This window comes from Corvus cornix, chromosome 2 (genome assembly GCF_000738735.6).
Source record: "Corvus cornix cornix isolate S_Up_H32 chromosome 2, ASM73873v5, whole genome shotgun sequence".
NCBI lineage: Eukaryota > Metazoa > Chordata > Aves > Passeriformes > Corvidae > Corvus > Corvus cornix.
The window spans coordinates 5474096-5491484 of NC_046333.1; the positions used below are offsets into that span (position 1 = coordinate 5474096).

The window sequence follows — 17389 nt, forward strand, 5'->3', positions numbered from 1 at the left end:
GGGTGTGTGTGGATAGGGGCAAGTTTCAGACCAGAGGGCTGCAGTGGGGGGAGGTTTAAGGGCAGAAAGTGGCTGAAGATGCGTGTGCCTAGGGACAGTTTTAGGGACAGGAGATTTAGGGGCAGTGGATAGGAGTGGGGATTTAGGGCCAGAAAGTGGCAGAGGGTGTGTGTGAGTAGGGACAGGTTTAGGGGCAAGGGGTGGCAGGAAGAGACTATGGGGCAGGGGGTGAGGGAAATGCAAATAGGGCACAGAATGGCAGAGGAGGCTGGCGGGAGAAATTTAGGGGCAGAAGGCTTGGGCGGGGGGAAGATTTAGGGGAAGAGCAAAACGAAGGATATGTGTGGATAGGGGCAGGTTTAGGGACAGGGGGATGCAGGGGGAAGGTTTAGGGGAAGGGGGGAGGTTTAGGGACAGAACACGGCAGAGGGTGTGTGTGGATAGAAGCAGGTTTTGGCGCAAGGGGCTGCAGGGGGGAGGTTGAGGAGAGGAAGGGAGGCTTGGGGGTAGGGGGGCATTTTTAGGGGCACTGGATGGAGAGGAAGGTTTAGGGGAAGAGGGTGGTGGAAGGCGTGTGTGTGGATAGGGGCAGGTTTAGGGGCAGGGATGGCTTAGGGGGTTTTGGGACAGGGGTCGTGGGAAGTGCAAATAGGGGCAGGGGGTGGTGGAGGGAGCTGGGGGGCGAGGTTTAGAGAAGAGGATGGGGCAGGGGGTGGTAGAGGATGTGCGTGGATAGGGACAGGGGATTGCGAGGGGGAGGGTTGGGGCAGGAGGCTGCAGGGGGCAGGTTCAGGGCCAGGGGGTGGCAGGGCAGAAGATTTAGGGACAGGGAACGGCTGGGGGAGCAGGGAGTGGGAGGAGTGTGAACGGGGCAGGGGTTGGCAGAGGGGACTGGCAGGGCAGGTTTTAAGGCAGGGGGTGGCTGGGGAGGATTGGGGTCAGGGAATGGTGGAGGGTAGGGCTGTGGATGGGGTGGGGGGAAGGGTAGCTATAAGGCAAAGCCACCTCAGTGTCTTGAAAAAATTCTCTGGCCCCTTGCCTTCCCAGGGGAGAGGGCAGCACAGCCCCCACCAGGGGAAGGAATAAACCGTGTCCTTGCAGAAAAACCAGTCCTCCTCTTCCAGGCAGTGGGATGTGTGCTGCCTGCTCGTGTCCTGGAGCTCCCTTCACCCACAACAGTCCCTTGACCCCAAGATCCAGCAGCAGCAATGGCTCAGTGACAGTTTCCAGGGACCCCAGGGCTGAAGGGGCACCTCAGCAGAATCCATTTTTAGACTATTTCAGGGTTAATAAGGTTTTCTCCGTTACCAGGATTACAGGAATTGAATGCTCTCCACAATTTATTTTAATTCTAACTAGATAATATGGCAATAGGGAGCACCAAAGGAATCTTAAGGGGAAGGAAGAGAAAGGGGGAGACGCTGAAGTTGGGTTATTCTCAAGACTTTGGGTCTGCAAGGTCCACTGACTCATTGGAGAAAGGGCTGTGGCCTGGATGGACACTGTGCACAGCAGTGAATCGCAGGTCAGCTCCCTCAAAGTTGTCCGATGGGGACTAAGGCTGAAAATATTCCTAAACTCATTTTCTTTTTCCTCTGGAGGGAGATAAGAGTAAACATGAATCATTCTTCTAAAAGTTTGAGAAGCGTTTTGTTCCAAGAAGAAATATGTAATTGTTTTTTTCTTCTTACAGTAACAAGTTCACAGAAAGCTTCAGGAGGCTTTTACAAAGGCTTGTAACCACTTTGAAGCTGGAAACTGTTTTTATATACGTACAGCACTTGCGTAACAAGGTCTTGACAGTGAATGGGATTCCTGGGTGCAGTTGCAATTAAGTGATTAATAGTATCATTCATGGTATCATACCTCACTCATAGGTTTCCTGTAAGTTAAGAGGAATACATTGGCAGGAACACACTGGTTGTGACTTTAAACACGATACTCTTGGGGGGAAAGTTACAGCTAACACATGCACTGAAGGGCAGTGCAATTAGTAAAGCTACGTAAAGGGCTAAAGAAAACAATTTTTAGAGCAAAAGGTGTGGAAAAACAGGACCACAAAGATCTAGTTCTGAGCTAGTTCTGTGGCACAGAGAAAGCTAAGTGGATATTGCCACACAGGTGGTGAAACCAAGGACAGAAAACAAGATGTGTCTGTCAAAGGGATGGGTCAGGGGTGATCACTATTCAGAAATACACAAGTTGGGTGTGCGTTTGTTTGTTTTTTTGTTTTTTATTTTTTTAATCTGGACAGAGGGAGGACTGATTTTGTCACCAAAATGTTTGTCACTTGCTTGTGGCACAAATCACTGAGAAGGCCAGGCAAGATGCAAAAGAGGGTGCAGAGCACTTGTCAAAGGAGAAGTAAATGTCCTGGCTGTGGGCTGCAGCAGCTTGGGATGCATTTGGAGCCTCAAGAGAAGTGACAAGATTTTGGGTCAATATTCCCTAAAAAGCGGCTTATTTCATTTGAAAGCAAATAATGGGTCAATATTTCTGCTTATTTCGTTTGGGGATTAAGTTGTTAAACAGCTACCACGCGGCTGAAGCATGGAGAAATGTGCGGGGTGATAAAATACGACCTAGTGTTTCACTGTACCAGCATCCCATGATTAGCTCAAACGAGACATTTAGCTCGGTCCAAGAAAACATCAGCCCTCGGGAGCAGGCGGGGTGAGTAACACAGGACCGCTTGGGCTGCGTCCCTGCCCAGCCTCAAAACACTCCCTGGCCAGCGCTGCTCCTATTTTTAATCGCTGCGCTATGAAAAGCCCCGTTTCTCAGCACCTGACCTGGCGCTGCGCAGGCACGGACTCGGCAGCGCGTTTATCACGCGGCTGTCATCGCTTTTGAGGAAACGGGCCCAGGCGTTTTCGGATGTTGTCCTAAAGCCACCCGGTGCGACAGGCACAGCGTGGCCTTTCTGCACCGGGGCAGCTCCTGCTGCGAGGCGCAGGCAAAGCGATCCACCCACGAGAGCTGGACCCGGGGGGATTTTTGCCCAGAGCTGAATGGCGCCCCGAAGTTGCATTTATTAAATTGCCTCCCGTCTTGTTTACATTGTTTCACAGGGAGGTGTTTACCCGCCCGAAAAGCTGAAATGTTTCCTCTACTTGCAACACAAAAGCGCAGGAGTGAGTATTGTCGCTGGAGATAATGTTACAGCTTTGGCAGGATGAGGCTTAAAAACTTCATCAGCCTTCCAAGAATTTCGGAAATAGCGATGAATAAGGGCAGAAAGTGCTAAGAGCAGGCAGTGCTTGCAAGAAGTGCCCTCACCAGCAGCGCTTTCAAGAGCCGTTTTCTGTTTTCACTTATCATTAGAGCTGCACAGCTCAGACTGCTTTTAAATAATTATACTTAACAGTTTAAAAACCCTCCCGTGCTAAAATAAATTTTAGCTAAGATGGTTTATGCTTTGCAGCCTCACATGACACTCAATCTTTCTCGTGTGACTCTTGTAACAAGTCAAATTCATGTATTTTGATACTGCGCACGTGATTAAGATACTTGGATCACTTAAGCCCGCACAAAACTGCAGTGCTCGCATGTCATTTATCTTAAAATCCCATTGTAGCGCTCGTGAAGTGTAATTTCTTCAGTGAATGGAAATTTATACTGACAGAGGTGTTATAAAACATGGAAAATACTGGGAGGAGAGGGCCCAACGTTTTCTTTATCTCTTCAAGCGTTCACTAACGGGGATTTATTTTTCAGCTCGGCGCAGGTTACAGAGCTCTGGTGCAATTAAAGGGACCCGTTTCCAGACTTCTTAAGCAAAACTCCCATTACTTGCAACAGGTGGGGACTGTGTGCTGTGGCCTCGAGGCAGCAAACTGGTTCATGGGTTTCACTTTCCATGTTGGTCCCTAAAGCTACTTGCAGAAAATCACCCAAAGAAACTCCTGGGATCCCAGCCTCTACCTCCCCGTTTCAAAATGCATGGGTAAGAAAAACCAATTTATATTCATAACCTTGAGTAAATAAATTGTCACTTTAACTACACATTTTATTGTAATTAAGCGCTTCCCGGTAATAACCAACCCACACTATGGAGCTGTTTCCTAATATAACGGTAAGGCAAGTTCTCAGCTGAGAGCACAATTAGGAAGCTTTTAAAAGCACAGACCAGTTGGTACAGCAGGGTGATGTTGCACAGTTCTCAACATGTGGAGAAAAGGTAGTTTTGCTAAAGAGGTTTGTCCTTATTTTCAAGAAGTGCTGTTGCTGTGTGGTCAGCAAAATCAAATCTCACCTGCGGAATTTCCCAGCAGGATTTTTACCCAGTATTAGCTTGAGTCCCAGTGGATTTGTCTAACACCAAAGGGAGCATGACTGAGGCAGATTTAGACCTTCCCCAGCTTTCTAAGGACTCGTTGCTGTCACCTCTCCATAATGTGGCTACAATTAACTTTGCTGGAATTTCTATATTTGAAGCAGCTTGAAATTAGAGCCTGAACTTCCAGACAGGGATGCAGATAGTCTGTGCTACTGTCTGTATGACCCCTTGGGCTTCACACTAAAAAAGCCCACTTATGTTGACAAATTTGCCCTTTGCAGTCTGGCTTCATTGCGGCTGAGCAAAAATAGCAAGTGATACAGCAGACATAATGGGCCCTAAACTATATTTTTTGATAGCTTTTCTTAGCTCCAGACTAAAGAGCAAGGCATCAGATGTTGACAAATTAGCAGGGAATATACGGAGCAAAGGGATTTGTTACTGAAATGCCCACAATCCAGCAGTTTTGCTGTCCCCCAGAATTTGAACTTTTCCCTTGGTTTTCAGTTGTATTTTGATTAGAGTGTAAATACCAGCCACTGGCACATGTCAGCTGGCATCAGAGCCGCGTGCCAAAGCTTTGTTCAGGTTGGAGCTTTAGTGTCGTTTTATTCATCCACGGATTTTGTTAGGACTTCTGGGGCATAGCTCATTATTTTTACCACTGTAACCACCAGTTGTTGTATAATTATTCCTCTTTAAATCCAGGAGAGCTTGTCTGGCCTTTTGGGTGGGGAAGTTAATTGCACGAAGGCTCTGGAGGATGGGTGATGCTGGATAGTAACTGTGCTGTTGGTGTGTTACCTGCCCCCAAAAAGGAGAATCCAGGCGCTAATCCATGCCCCCAAGCCATGCCAGCTTGCTGGGTACCAGAGCACACCCACACTGAGCTGGAGACTTCTGTGCTGAGACAAGGAGGATTATGGGCACCGCGTGACTAATTCTGCAATCGCGGTATGTGTTTAATTGGTGAACAACTGCATTTTCTATCCTTTTTTAACCCAGGTCACAGTGCCAAAGGACTGCCTGATGTTTGAGGTTCCTTTCAGGTATTTTCTTCATTGAGATGCACTGTGCTTAAGGTTACTGTTGTTGCCAGCTTTGTCTTATGCCCTCAAGCACTACTTTGCCTTCTAGTGTTGGAAACCAGCATTCAAATTCCCCTGAAACACCAGGCTGTGCTGCTTTCACAGCTCACAGAGGGCCTTCCCTCAACCTCAGATACAAAAGCTCTGGCTTCTCCAAAGCCAGTGACCAGGAGTCAGGAAAAGCACAGTTCAGAGAGATAGATATATATATATATAGATAAATATATATATATATATATATATATATATAAAAGCAGACTACAATCCCAAACTTTAGACATGTCCTGCTTTTAAGCTCTCTGCCTCAGATGCCCTGTGAAATACAAATAACAGCATTGATGATGCTAAGCTCATAAAAAAGTAAGCATTTCTAACTTCCAAGAGTGTGTGTTGCAGTCAGTTGAAGTCAATGCAGGTTGAATTCAGTGGAAGGAAGGTATTTCTACCAGCTGATGGTACGTAACCATTCAAACAGTTTACCAAGTGCCACGGCAGCAAAATTCCTTCTGTTTAAGACTGCCCAGTTGCCTGGCAGGAAAATGTTCCCAAATTGGTGTAGTAACACTGGAATCACTTCCTGGTGACAGTCCTGTTGACTGACAGCCTCCAGTAATGGCAATCTATTAATCTCTTGCTCTGTGGCCATAAAGCATTTTGTCCTCCTTCCATTAAAAGCTGAAAGTAAATAAATACAGGTCCCATCATCAGATCATTTTGCTTGCATTCTTGCTGTCTACAAAGCCTCTGCATGAGATGGACAAGCAGAAGGGCTAAAGAAAATGTCCCCATCATTGGCATAAGGCCAGCCAAGATGTGACACTGCAAACGTGGGGCTCAGGAGCTGCTGAGTTGCAGGGGTCATTCCACTTTGCTGTGCACAACAGCCCACGTTGCTGACACTGTCGGGGGGAAGGGCGAGGTGTGAAACCTGCTCTGAGCTTGGAGCATGTTTGGGCCGGGTCAGGGCAGCCTGAAGTGCTGCGTGCCTTTGGGTGGCTGCCAGCAGAGCCTCTGGGGTTTTGCAACACCTGAAAAAGAGCCTGGGAATACAACAGCCCTTGAATCTGCAGTGAGGAGAGCCCTTAGTCTGCCCCCCAACTTTTTCTGCTTAAGTTACCATTCCCTGTAAAAGAGGACAGGAATTCTTTACCCACATTGTGTTCAGGTGTTGATGTTCTACCTGGAAATGCAATGCAGGTCTTTTAAAGCACATATGGTGGCTACAGCAGCCTAGAGCCAAAGCCTGTCTTCTCTCCTGCTCCCTCGCCTTCCCCTCTCCCCAGGTGTTTAGTTGGCAGAAGAACATCTTTCAAATTCCAGTATTTTATTTAAAAAGCTCTACTCGGGGATTTTAAACTGGTTGCAATTAAGATTTAACAACAGGAAAGTTCTTACAGCGGTGCCATGTCCCTTTGAAATGGCTGTGTTGAAGAAAATCATCCCTATCCGTCCTGCAGCCAGCTGGACTGCACTGCAGGGTTAACTTTCACTGTTACCTGTGGCCTTGTGCCTCCTGACACACTCAAGGCATGTGTGGAAGGACCAATAAAATATGTCCTGGAGTGTTTGGTGTATTTTTAGAGTTTGTCCCAGATTATTGGCCTTTGTCCCAGATTTCAGTGGTTAGGGTATAAGAATGCCCGGTGGGGCTCAGTGCTTCCTGCCTTGCTCTCAGGAAGGCTTTAATCAGGAAAAATACCCTCTCAGAGAAGGCAAATAATTAAGTTTTTGTGGCAAATCCTCTATTGCCATTAGCAGGAGATGATAAACACTCAAGACCACAGTATAAATAGAGCAAGGCAGATGCACTAAGATTTAAAGTGCAACATTATTGTGTTACATGGTATTGAGTAATGAATTGGACACCATAACAAGGTAGTTTTCCTTTTTTCTTTACTGGGACCAGAGTTTGTTTTTACATTGTAAATTATCTGTCTTGTGGGGAAATGCTGGTGCAACCCTCCTGAAGGAAGCTCATCCCACCTGCTGGCAGTGTGCAAGCAGGCAGCTAACGATGGAAGGGATCTTCACGTATCATCCCATCCATCCTACTCTGTTGGCACTGGTTAATTGATGTACGGCAGTCCTGGCAAATGCTTATCCAACCTCCTCCTGCAGTGCCCCTGCCTCCCAAGGCATTACAAGTTTTGCGTGCAGAGCTTTTTTCCTCCTGTGCAACCTCAGCCTTTCCTGATGTAATTTGGTCCTTACTGAGCACATGGGGAACAATTCCTCCTTTTCCCTCTTCTTCAGCTTTGTCACATGGGAAGATGGTCTCTCTTTATAATGCCAAAGCCAAAACAATCAAATTCTTTTGTCCCTTCCTTGTGTTTCTGGTTGTGCAGCATGACCCTCACTCCATCCCTGGGCTGCTTAGCCATATCTCAGGGGCTAAATTCCCTTGCTGAAGTCCTGGGCTCCCCTGCCAACATATCTGTCATCCACTCCTCAGCTCTGGGGGACTTCTCTGGATTCATCCCTCCCAGTGACATTGAAGGTCATTGGGATGCTGGAGAGCTCCCTGATGGACTCATCCAAGCAATTTCTTGCTTTCGTGTGCTTCCACCTTGGTCTTGCCTCTTTACCTGCCTACCAACTACTTCTTGTCAAGCTGCCTTCGTGCACTTTCTGCATAGGACATTCCATGTGTCACAATAAATACGAAGTACAAAAACTATTCTGTGAAGATTCCAGTCACTGATGCACCAGTTTTGTAGGGACGTGAGAGTGACACATTGCCAGTACAGATGCAGATAAAGTCCTGCTGCACCCAGTCGTGCCTATGAGAACTTGCTTTCCTTCCCAGTGCTCCTCAGTACTCAGCTCTTGGACATTTTGGCACATTATCATTGATAAATGTATTCACAAGTGAGAGCAGACAGTCCTGCAGGTTCTGATGCCAGGGTATTATGGGTTCTTGGCATCAGCAGTGCCTCTCTGTGGATTTCAGACGAATGAAACAGAAATATTTTTATAGTCAGCCTCAAGTTTTTATCTATTTGTAGGTGTCTTGGTTCTCCCTAAATAGGGATTAGGTCCTTTGGAAGGAAGACTGCATTTTGTGTCTTGACTTTCCTGGCCTTTAATGCACCCAGGCTGCTCTTGCTCCCAAAGGCCACTGATCTTGCCCTTTATTTTTACCAGGAAGCAATAATACAGGAAGCAAACAATCTGTTTTCTATTTCTTGTGGCCTACCCATGCTGTGGGATGGTGCACAGACCCTTAATTATTCACCTACATTAGTTCAAATGCTTGCAAGTGGCTACTAATATCAGGTGTGAAAAGAATTCAATAATAATGGAGGGAGAAGGATGATTTTTTTAAAAACCAAGGATAGTGTGAGACAAGGGTGAGAAGGGTGAAGGACATACAGCAGAGGTACTGGCTGGGGTATTCTGGTGTCCTGGGTTCCAGCTCAAATTTCTGCAGAATTTCTGATAGGCTTTTCTTTACTTATCTGTTAAGTCCAGATCAGAATGGGAACAACGGACTTTATCCGCAGAAGTAATTAAAATGTTGCACTCCCTGGCACGGGAGTTAAAATCAATTTCTCAAACGCAAGATCAAGAGCAGTTGGCCAGGCTTCTGCCATGTGGAAAAAGATCCAGGACTGTGATGCTTGGGAGTACAGCTGAAACCCAGTGCTGCAAAAATCCAGCAGTTCTCCTGGGGTGCCTGTTCTGAGGGGCACACACTGCAGAAGACATGGGACAACCCCTCCACTCCACTTGGTGAAGGTCTTAGCTCAAGGACAATTTCCACACCTCAGGAAACACATGGCTTAGCTGGGAAAAGCCCAAAGAGGTGCATAAAGAGTTGCTGGAGGTGTAGAAAACTTGCCTTTGAGGTAAAGCTGGGTGTGGTCTGAAGAGGGGACTGAGCTGACACAAAACAAGTTGCCAAATACATGCAAGGCTGCATGCAAAGAGGAGAGGCACAATGTGTCCTTGTACCTTCTGCAAGTAGGGTGAGTAATCGGCTTCAGCTCCAGCAGGAGGTAAAAGATTGGGAAAAAATTCCTGGTGCTGGGGATAGTTTAGTTCAGGGATATTCCCACAGACTCTTGTGGAATTGGCACTGCAGGAAGTTGTTAGACAAAGCTCTTGCAGGGATGGTTGAGGTGTTGTTGATTGTACTGGGAACCTCTTAAAGGGATTTATCCAACTGGTTTTTTTCCTATTTCTTCCAGTTGCCACTGAAATCATTGGAATTCAGCTCTTCAGTGTTTGGGAAGACCTGCCACAATAGCAGTCCCCTGTTTGTAATCAAGAGGATTGCAAGAGCAATCAAATGCATATTGAGCTGATGTGCAGCTCCCAGGATTGTGGGGGGCACAGAATCAAGCTGAGAAGTACGTGTGCCATAGCTGTAGAAGTTGGTCCTTCTAAAGCATTGAAAATCCAGCTTTTCTTTCACAAGGAGATGCTGCACGTGAGGAATATCACAGGTTATATTTAGTGTTACAGAGGCACGAGGGAGATCTCATTAGAGCCCAGCGACAACCATCCGTTATAAAGGGAACAGGAGCAATTTCTAAGTCCTCAAAAAATAGTGTGTCTCTGTTCTGCCCTGTCCTCACTGCCTGCTGCTGCTCTAGGACACAGCTTTCCTGAGAGAAGGATCTGTGCCTGCCTGCTCAGTTAGCCCTGATACATCACGTTTTATTTGCTGGGGGACTTGAACAATGAGCAGCAAACACTCCTGTTCCTATTTTAAACACATGGAAACTGCAGTACAGAGAAATAAAATGACTTGCACAGAGTCACAAGGCAATTTCATGGCAGGGCTCAGACCAGAGTCTAGCTCCCTTGCTCCCAAACCCATGTGCCAGCTTTTCTTTTCACTGACCCTTAATTTTAATCACCTTCCAATAAATTCTGTTGGCCTTTTCCAGTTGAATTCCATGGGACTAATGCCAGGTACCAAATGAAGTCACCCAGAATATCGAAGCAAAAGGAGGCAGTATTAGATGCAAAGAAAGAACTGATGGAAGAGGACAAGTAGATTTTACAAAAAAGAATAAAAAGGAGTAAGTTCTAGTGCCGCTTCCATAATATCATTCCCCTTTTAATTTGTGCCTGATCAAAATTAAAAAAAAAAAATAGATTGCTAATATTAATAAATGAAATGAATCTTGAATTTTATAATAGTGGAGGAAATGAAAGGACCAAAGTAATATTGTGTTGTTAACTGAGATTTTAATAATGATTCTGTCTTCAGTTGGTGCATTTATTCCACAGAAAGTAAATCATTAATGAAGAGGAGGGGAAAACAGTTTTGTGGTGATGGATTTTTGAAAGAAAAGTTTAATTTTGCTTAACTTGTAGAGACTCTGAAATATGCTTGGAGCACTAAAACTAAGCTACCACCACCTCAAAAAACCATTTTTAGAGGCAGAATTTAGCCAAGGGGCTGACAGTGCCTGGGGTAGGATGGAGAGATGCCCACAGCTCCGTTCTGGGAGAGCTGAGATGAGTGAAGAGGTGGGTTAGAGATGTTGGTTTGATGGAGGGAGGAAGGTTTGCTGTTGCTTGGTTGCATTCTAATAGGTATTTCTGAATGACACCTGGAGAGCAGTAGGATATCATCCTGACCCTAAACCAAGGGAGATCCAACTGGGCTCACCCCACATTTTCTGTGGACTTTATCAAGACCTGCTTCCACCATGTCCTCTGCAGTGGGGAGGGTGGACTCAAACCCCTCTCAGTTCTTTGAGGGTATTTGACTTCCCAGGTGAAGAAAAAAAACCACCAAGGCTAATGTGTCCACTACCCACCACTATCTTCAACCACCTCCAAGGCGTCCCCAAAAAAGGGCTCCCTGGAGCAGCCCCCTGGTTTGAAATGTCAAGCACAGGGAGGTCTCACAGCAGTGGAGAAGAAAAACATCTCTGTAGTTGAGATTTGCTGCCTAAGAAAAAGCAAATACAGAACGTACATCCCTGTGTGTGCATGAAGGAGGTGGGGGAAAATGCAGAATTCCCCTGATTCCTTGATGAGCACAGCACCCCGAAAATGAATGTAGAAATTTGCAAATTAAACCACATTTCTGTATCTAAATTACCAAATCAATAAAGAGATGTAAACATTAAGCAACATTATATGAGAGCCTGGAGTGTCACCACAAAAAATTAGGACTCTGTAATTAAAAGTACAATGCAATTTATTTTTATATCTTTCTTCATTCAAATCAACAAATCTTATTACTTACCCAAAAATGTAAAGCAGGCTGCAAACTAATTCAAAAGATGAAGATGGAGTGGCTATTGAAAATCCTATGTTTCTTGTTCCCTTACATCTGGCAACAGTCATGATTTAATATTTTAACTACTGTGATAGGTTTTACTGCTGAAGAAAAGTGCATTAATTACTATGGGAAACCTAAAAAAAATCTAATTAAGAACAATAAAATCACTCTTATTGACTGGGAAAAATAAAACTATGTAAAGGGAAATGAGGGATGAAAAAGCTGACAACACACAAATACTAATAAATGTCTGTGCCGGGTAGAAAACACACTTGTGCTGTTACTGGGGGTGTGGATTTGAAGTCTGGCTGGAGATCACAGTTTGGCTAAAGCTCTTCTCTCACCCACTGGAAGCACCTTCTAATTATCTGCAGCTCAGGGAGTTGAGTTTGCTCTGAATTCAGCTCAACATGTCTGTGCAGAGTCAGCCCCACTGGCTGTGTCTGAAACAGCACACTAGAGCAGGAGATTGAACTGCATTTCTGGGTGTAGTGTGGAGTAATGAAGTAATTATCTCAATAGGTGCCATCCTTCCTGCAAAGTCAGAGAGGACACGTGTGAGAAAGCAGCCCTGTGTCCCAAACACTCATCGTGTCCTGCCCAGGGACGCCACAAGGAAGAATCGCCACGGGCAGATGTGAATCCATCTTTCAACCAGCCACAGCCACTTTGAAATAATGTAAAAGGAACCTTTCTGTGTGAAATATCCGCCACCTTGTTTGCTCAGCCCCAACTGAAGCCATCTGTTGGCTCTGCCATAAGGAAGGACTGGCACCCCCATCCATGCCTTCAGAGGACCCCCAGGGATGTAGGGCTCCTTTAGGAGCAAGTGCCTCTTGTATCGGCCAGAAACAGCAGCCAAATGTGTTAGGAGGTGTTTGTCTGTATTTTCCAGATGTGAAACTAGATTGGACTGTCTGGTTTTGTCATTGTGGGGATCAGATTCTGGGGCTGTGATTTTGAAACTCCATCCCTCATGATCTTGAGCATTCTTGTGATGGCAAGACTCATTTTCTGCCCAGCTTTACTGCCCTCATTCCTAAAGATCTCACCAATGTTGAAATGTCTGTGCATTTTAGAAAGAAGGGAGAAGATGCCACAGGGTCAACATTTATACTAAATATTTAAATATGTACATGTGATTTAACTACTTCAGCTGATATTAATAGTATTAATGCCTTTTCAAGCCAGAGGTAGTCCTTTGATCATGTATATTTACTTCACACATAAAATAGACTGCAGGAGTTTGACCAGTTCTCTGGTACCAAATCCAGTAGCTTGCATATCATTAATATCTCCAAATATGAAAAATTAGTAGTATAAATTTTGCACAGTCCTTCCAGGATTTCAAATCTTCGTCAAAGGCAAGAGGAATTGTCTGAGGAATAAGGACTTCTCAATTCAGTGAGTGCACACTGTGACAGAGAGGAAGAAATGAAATGAAACCTTCGCAACAGATGATCCTATTATAGATGTGTGCTTGCACAGAAAGCCAGAAAAAGGGGGCTGCAGCACCTCAGCTATATTTTGGAGGTATCACTGACACCCAAAGTTGCACAGCTTTGTGCTCAAAGGTAAGTATGTTCTCCTTTCCCACCTTCTCCCCCAGGAAAAAAGGTTGCAAAGCAAAAAGCATGGACAGGGGTTTTATGAAGGAGTTTTGATTGACTGGGGGTTATTTTGCAGCACAAAAACATCCAAGCAGTAATGCCTTTTGATTTGCAAAGAATTTTTATGTTGAACTTTGCAAAACACCTGAGGATTACTCAGGAAGAGTGTCACATACACCATGTGCAATGATCTACACAAGGGTTGCAGAAACAGCCTTTAGATATAAAACAGGAATAAGCAAAGCTTAAATTCACTCTTTGAGAGGAAGATAGAAGGGGTTTTGATGTGGTAGCATCTGAAGGTGTTGTATTAGGACTTGCCACGCTGTACATGCTCTGCTAATCCAGGATCCATAGACATAGGACTTTGTATAGTCTATGTGGAGCTCTGCACTGCCAGGCACCCAGGGCTGATGCAATCCCAGCTCACACACGGCTGTGCCTCTGGTTTGTGCATGGAACTGGGAGCTTGGGGTCTTAGGGGCACCCAGAGGCTGTGAGCTGTTGCTCAGGGGTGGAATGTTTCAGCTACCTGAGTTTGGGACTGCCTCTCTGTTGTGGCATCCCTCAGTCCTGCTGTAAATCTCTGTGCACTGCAGGGTACAGGGAGAGCTGCACCACCAAGTGCCTGAGGTGCACCAAGAGCACCAGGGCAGGGGAAGGTCATGAGAAAAGTGGTGGGATTAGACTCAACTCATTTCAGGTATTTACAGAGTAGACTTCTAAGTGAGAGCTGTCACGCTGGGTTTTCCAGGCAGCAAGGAGAAATAGGTGGGTTTATTATGCCATTCATCTGCTCTGTTTTAACCATCTCCTTTAGGAAGAGATTAATCACTTGTAGACTCCTTCAACAGTATTGACTGGCTCTCCATTGACTCGCAAGGGAACCACAGGTGACCTGCCCAAGTGCAGATTTCTGCTTTACTGGGGTGAACCTGCTGAGAACTTCGTGCCCATGGTGTAGGACTTGGCTGCTCTGAGCATCTCAGACTGTGGCATTTCAGTCAATAACTACTTCAGCAAGCTTGGTATTTTTGGAGAAGCGACACCCCTCAGGAGGAGTTTGCGGTGTTAAGTAGACAGAAGAAACAGCAGGTGGGAAACAGAGATGCCCTGTGGTCAGTAGGAAATAAAGTCTGTGCTTCCTGCTCCCGCAGCATGTGCCTCAAAACCTGCCTGTCTTTTATAGCAGGTTTTCATGTCTTCACAGAGAGATTAGTTCAGGTGTGAACTCATCATACTGATGATAAGCTCATGATGACTGCTGTCATCTCCCTCCAAACTGAAGGGGTCCTGTCGAAGCCGTATCTCATCCCCTGTGGCTATTGCTGCACCTTGTCCTCAGAGCATCAGCTGCTTCTGAGGAAGCCTTGGGTCATCAGGAAATAAACTGTCTGGGTCATCAAGAAAGCGTGTGCTTGAAAGAGAGAAAAAACCCATCATACTGTAGGAGCAAAAAAGCAGAAAACCAGCCTACACGTGTAAGAGTGGCAGCCTCTACAGTGTGGTGTGTGTCCACACGTTGTTTCAGAAGCCATCTCCCTTCGGCTGTGATCACTCTCAACTGTTTGCAGTCTGTGTGCGGTGACGTGCACAGAATATTACTATGAAAATGTGCATTCTTGTTAATAGGTATAGTTTAGGATGATTGTTAGCAGAGCATAAGGCCTTATTGATTGAAAGTGGCATATGGCAAGGATGTATAATGATTCGCTTTGGCTGCTAGTTTGAAATCCTATTCATGGGTGAAAAAAAACCCCACTCGCCTTTGCAGTCAGGCTTCATTCTTTCTGCAGCATGTTTTTCAAACCAGGCCATTTTACAAGTGATCCGTAGGAGAGATTTCCTGCTCTCCTGGGTGTGTGCTCAAAGCTTTTTTCAGTCTTGCAAGGGCAGGTCACAAGAACAAAAACTGAAGTTATCATATGCCTCCCTTTGAGGGAAAGGTTGGTTGTCTTGCAGTTCTCTCTCTAAAACTCTATTTCTGGGCCTTTAGTGTTTAGGAAAGGTGGTGGACTTGAAATCCTGATCACAGTAAATGCCAGGGATAGGTACAAGGCTGGTTTCCAGCAGCATTCCTTGGTGCCTGGTGGGAGAGGGTGTAAATCCTCACCTGCAGCAACAGCCTTGTGGAAAAGGTTTTAATATTTTTTCCAATTGCATTTTTGAAAGGCAAAGATGCCAGGGCTCCAGCAAGCTGCAGGGAAAGTGAGCTCTTCTCTGGATCCAGCTTCTCTTCACAGGGGGAAAAAAATGCATGTTCCTACATGGCATTGGCAAATACAGAGTAATTAACCTGAGGTAAAATCCCAAAGCAGACAAAGTATTAATAAATGTGAACTGACAGAGATAAGCCCTGAGGACCTCATCTATCTTCCCCATGCTTCAGCAGGTCCAAGTGAAGCTGAAGTTGTCTCACCTGTTCTGCCTTGTGTGGACTGACAGGGTAAGCACAGGCCTTGCACTGGGTAAAGCTGGCACCTTGTGAGTCCTGAATGCCCCCACCCCCCATCACTGGTGCTTCTGAGGAATCTGTTGAACCTCAAGAGAGTTGTCCTGAAGGATGACAGCTCAGAGTGGCCCTGTCCTGGTGCTCAAGAGCAAATATGGCTGCAACTGATCCCAGTACTGACCCCAGCACCCCCTCAGCCACTATTGCTGGGGGGCAGTGCAGGGAAGGGTTTTGCCAGGTTGGCTGGACATTGGAGGAGAAGGTGATCCCAGCAACCCAGAGCTATCTGGGTTGCCTTCACTGAACAGGGAAAAGCTGCAGGGACTCATCCTAACCCAAATGGATCAGCTCATACAGGAAGATAACTAGCTGGCAGAGGAAAAGGGTATGATCTGTGCCCATTCCTATGAGCCTGCAAACCGCCTTGACTTTTATCTGGCTGATGTTCAGTATTATCTGAACACTTTTCCTGGCAACAGCACCAAGAACAATTCAAATGGCACTCACTTCACTACTGGAGGCACAGCTCTTGTGTTTCCCCACCAGCAAATAAAGAGCAGAGCCGAGCCTTCATATATGTCTTTTCTGGGAACTGATGCTTTCTAAGAATTGCTTACAAAGAATTAAGTGATCTATTTGATTGTCATCCAGAAGTCCTGGGCTTGGTAAATGATCTTGCACAATTCTTTTTTCCAGGAAGATACTCCTTCAAGAAGGTCTCAAGGATTTGCCTGTGGTAGGCAAAACAGGGCTCCCTTGAATAAAATAACCCAGAGCAGGCAAATAAATGGAATGTCTTTCATTATACCTGTCACCAGTTTATTTACTCTGTGTCCTCTTTCTGCCATAAAAATCTTGAGTGATTTCAGCACAGTAAAACATCTGCACTCATTTTCAGAAAATAACAACTGCCAATGTATGAACTCACTATTTTCTCAGAACGCCTATTGTTCTGTGTCCAGCCCTTATTGTTTCTCATCTCCTGTGAGTGGTTTACAATCAAATCCGCTTTATTTACAGTGGAAAGCAAAATATGTCAGAGCAAGACAATTGACTATAAGCCTTCAGTCAATAACAGCTTATTTTTGTGCATGCTAAAATGTAGTAATTTCTTGCCTTCATTGAAACCGGTGGCAAAATTCCCATTGGGAGGTGTCAGTTCAGTCCCGTGCCAGGTGCTGGGCTCCTGCTAAGTCTAAGTTGGTACACCTTACCATGCACCTTCTAAGCCTGGATCCAGCACACACAGACCATCTTTCCACAGGCTCCACAAGCCATCCTGCAGTGAGCACTCACAATTAAGGCCTTGTATCAAACAATACTTTAGCATTGTTCAACTGGTTTGGTGCGTAGGGACTTTTGTAAGATACTGAGCTGTCAGCAGGCAGATCATCTCTATCCCACAGTGTCTCAGTCTTTACTCTTGGTTTGTGGCCAACATCAACTCCCACTGAAGGCCTTTCTTATATAGTTTTCCAGTGAATGCTTTCCATGGGGTCATCACATCTCAGAGATAAACACTGAAAAGCTGAAGCGTGCTATTAAGCTTCTTAAAACATTAGAAAGACAATCATTTTGACAGAAGAGATGTTAATCACACTTCTATAAAAGCTTTTCATCTTCAAAGCATTTAACCAACATTAATTACAGGTAATTGGCTTTTCCGCATACATCATGCAAAACACACCTTTCGTGTCACTTGTCTCTTCTATC

At 45.5% G+C, this 17389-nt stretch overlaps 1 long non-coding RNA gene across 7 annotated transcripts; it reads left to right on the forward strand.

Annotated features, from left to right (window-relative positions):
* The first annotated feature begins 989 nt into the window (after positions 1-989).
* Positions 990-16478, forward strand: LOC104686424. 7 transcript variants are annotated; one of them, XR_002044492.3, is made up of 6 exons: positions 990-3134; positions 3718-3946; positions 5285-5328; positions 9558-10397; positions 12137-13188; positions 14045-16478. It is a non-coding gene; the product is annotated as an uncharacterized LOC104686424 (long non-coding RNA). The 7 variants fall into 7 exon arrangements; XR_005601480.1 differs by having other exon boundaries at positions 16373-16478; XR_751335.4 differs by having other exon boundaries at positions 12137-16478.
* Positions 16479-17389: the final 911 nt, after the last annotated feature.